At 40.5% G+C, this 3,856-nt stretch overlaps 1 pseudogene; it reads right to left on the bottom strand.

The window, feature by feature from the left end:
* Positions 1 to 2,330: 2,330 nt before the first annotated feature.
* Positions 2,331 to 3,268, bottom strand: LOC102414962 (annotated as a pseudogene).
* Between the last annotated feature and the right edge of the window lie 588 nt (positions 3,269 to 3,856).

The raw sequence follows: 3,856 nt of genomic DNA, 5'->3' as shown, positions 1-3,856 counted from the left end.
TTATAATAAATATTTTATTTTTACTTTTTTCATTATATTAGAAACATAAGCAGAAGATTTCTGTGGCCTATGTCCATTCATGTTTAAGTAGCATTATAATACAATATGATTTCAATCTTCACAAGATATGTGTGATAATTTTTTCTTATAAAGCCCTATAAATTCTTGTTCTGAAACATTATTCTAATTATCTATGTTATGTTACAGAGGTGTAAATTGAAACTCAGCAGATAAAATTCTTTCTGAGCATCAAATGGCAGAGTTCAGTTAAGACAGTTAAGAAGTCAGGTTTGTGTGTGTGTGCATGCTAAGTTGCTTCGGTAGTGTCTTTTTGTGGCCCTATGAACTATAGCCCGCCAGGCTCCTCTGTCCATGAGATTATCCAGGTAAGAATAGTGGAGGGGGTTGCTCTAACCTCCTCCAGAGTATCTCCCAGACTCAGGGATTGAACTCATGCCTCTTATGTCTCCTGCATTGGCAGGTGGGTTCTTTACCACTAGCACCACCTGGGAAGCTTCCTAAATAGTCAGGTAAGGTAAACCAAAAACCATAAAATTGATGGCAAGCCTCTAAGTTTTATTTAAAGCTTTTCAGCAAAGAGGAAGTCATCATAAATGTGGGGATCAAATATTTCATCCTTAATAATGTTATGTATGGCAGTTGAGTTCAGTTCAATTGCTCAGTTGTGTCTGACTCTTTGTGACCCCATGGACTGCAGCATGCATTTATAGTAGAAAAAGCAGAAAATAGAGTGGAATGGGATTACCAGACTTGATAAAACTGAGGAACACCTGGTTTAGTTTTTCAGCAAACTAGATAGTTGGGTAAATGAATCTTAGTTCTTCAAAGATAGTTTTAACTCCATTAAATTCCATCAGATAATTGTTCAAAAATTCCATTTTTCTCTCTCTACCGTATATATATATATGGTTCGGACTTCCCTGGTAGCTCAGCTGGTAAAGAATCCACCTGCAAGGCAGGAGACAGCTGGTTGATTCCTGGGTCAGGAAGATCCCCTGGAGAAGGGATAGGCTACCCACTCTAGTATTCTTGGGCTTCCCTGATGGCTCAGTCAATAAAGAATCTGACTGCAATGTGGGTTCAGTCCCAGGGTTGGGAAGGTCCCCTGGAGGAGAACATGGCAACCCACCCCAATATTTGCGCCTGGAGAATCCCCATGAACAGAGAAGCCTGGTGGGCTACAGTCCATGTGGTCACAGAGTCAGATATATCTAAGTACATTTTCTTCTTTTTTGTAGCAAAGTCAGTTGTGGTTTATTTATTCCTTAATGTGTATTCCTTTATACTTAATGTCAAACCCAGTTAAAATAGCATGAGTTTGTAAACATGTATATTTTCCTCAATACTTACAATGTCACTTCACAAACAGATCACACAGTGACTTGCTTTTCAGAATATAAGACTTACCATGTAGACTATAAGACTGGACTTTACACTATGTTCTACTTAGATCTGTATATTCTCTTCACTTAAGTAAAATAATAATGGTTCACAAATACACAAAAAATCTCTAGGTATTTGATTAAAAGAAATCTAAAGTTGTAGGATACAAGGCTAGGTATATAGTTCTGAAAGGAGTTTGCAGTATGTGACTGTTCCTGTTTTCCTATAACTGCCTTTTTGTTTTTGTTTAGTCGCTGAGTCATGTCCAGCTGTTTTGCATCCCCACGGGCTGTAGCACACCAGGTTCCTCTCTCCATGGGATTTCCCAGGCAAAAACACTGGAGTGGGTAGCCATTTCCTTCTCCAGGGGATCTTCCTGGCCCAAGGATGGAACCGGTGTCTCCTGCATTAGCAGGTGGATTCTTTAACTTTTACCTTTTAACATATTATTACCTTTTATACCTTGAGGCCAAGTATTTTGAGAGTGAAGTCTCCCTCAGGTTTAGCCTTCAATACAGGCAGGATCACTCTCCCTCCAGATTTTTCAGTGTGTTTTTATTCTGTAAAAAGTTTTCTTTTCTTTTTTTTTAAACAAAGGGGATATTAGTGAAGAGTGAAATCAAGGAAAACACATTGAGAGGAAAATAAAGAAGGATCCACTGAAGGCAAGCTGTTGTTGAAAGCTTGGCTTTTACACATTCTGACTGATTGACTGATTTTCCCATTAGCAGGAGAGAATCAGCAACAGAGGGAGTGATGAGAAGACTGGCCTCAAAGATGTTGCTGCTGCTGCTGCTAAGTCGTGTTGGACTCTGTGGGACCCCATGGATGGCAGCCCACCAGGCTCCTCCACCCACGGGATTTTCCAGGCAAGAGTACTGGAGTGGGGTGGCATTGCCTTCTCCGGGGTCAAAGATGAATGACCTTCAAATCATTAGCCTCCCTTCCCAGAACCTTTTATTGCACCAAACTCTTCTTATGGAATTTTTCATCTCCATGTTTCTGAGTGTGTAGATAAACGGGTTGAGCATGGTGACAATAATTGTGTAGAAGAGCGTAAACACCTTATCTTCTGGTAATGTTGCGGCAGGTCTAATGTAAACAAAGATGACAGGTGCGAAAAAGAGGATTATGACTGTGATGTGGGAGCTACAGGTGGAAAGTGCTTTATGGCGGCTTTCTGCAGAATATGTGCGCACGTTATACAGAATCAAAATGTAGGAGGCCGTCAGAGCCACAGAGAGCACCAGTTCCATCAAGCCAGAATTGGCAATGACAAAAAAGCCAATTTTGTGTGTATCAGTGCAGGCTAGTTTCAACAAAGGATATACATCACAGAAATAGTGATCTATTTCATTGGGGCCACAGAAAGGTAAAACAATCGCAAGGAGAAAGAGACCAAGAGAATGAAGAAGTACCCCCGCTCCCAATGCCATGAGAATTGAGTGACGTCTTTGCCTGTTCATGGTGATGGCGTAGTGGAGAGGTTTGCAGATGGCCACATAGCGGTCACAGGCCATCCCTGTGAGGATGAAGACCTCAATCCCCCCAAAGAAGTGTGTGCTGAAAAGCTGTGTCATGCAGTTTTTGTAGGAATGGCCTTTTTCTCCATCAGTAAGTCAGTCATGAGTTTGGGTGTCACAGTGGAGGTGTAGAAGATATCTGAGAGTCCAAGGCAGTTAAGGAAGAAATACATGGGCTGGGTGATTAGCTGACTGCAAGTAATAGAAATCACGATGATCAAATTCCCCAAACAAATAGCCAGGTAACAGAATAAGAAAAATAAAAAGCAGAGGATCTGGACTTTCTTGTCTGTAGAAAGTCCCAAGAGAATAAATTCAGTAACATTATTTCTATCTTCCATGATCTGATGTTCAAGAAAGTTATCTGAAATGACAAAACCAATGAAAGGAATCATTGATGAGAAAATGGAAACCTGATATCTACTTAAAATGGCACCAATGCCTTTTAAAGACAAGTTATTTTGAGACCCACTGAAATCATTTTCATTTAATACATACAACTCTTTTTGAATATTCTTCTAAGAGCTAAGAATACAGTGATAAATTAGACAAAGTTCTAGTTTTTACATAATTTGAATTATTTTGTGAGGAAGCAAGGAATTATATTTATCAAGAACAAAAAAAGAGAGATAATCTTAATAGTGTTAAGTAGGGTGACATCAGATCAGATCAGATCAGATCAGTTGCTCAGTCGTGTCCGACTCTTTGCGACCCCAATGAATTGCAGCATGCCAGGCCTCCCTGTCCATCACCAACTCCCGGAGTTCACTCAGACTCACGTCCATCGAGTCAATGATGCCATCCAGACATCTCATCCTCTGTCGTCCACTTCTCCTCTTGCCCCCAATCCCTCCCAGCATCAGAGTCTTTTCCAATGAGTCGACTCTGTGCATGAGGTGGCCAAAGTACTGGAGTTTCAGCTTTAACAT

The sequence above is a fragment of the Bubalus bubalis genome, chromosome 16 (genome assembly GCF_019923935.1).
Source record: "Bubalus bubalis isolate 160015118507 breed Murrah chromosome 16, NDDB_SH_1, whole genome shotgun sequence".
NCBI classification, from domain to species: Eukaryota; Metazoa; Chordata; class Mammalia; order Artiodactyla; family Bovidae; genus Bubalus; species Bubalus bubalis.
This window is presented reverse-complemented; position numbering and strand designations above follow the sequence as displayed.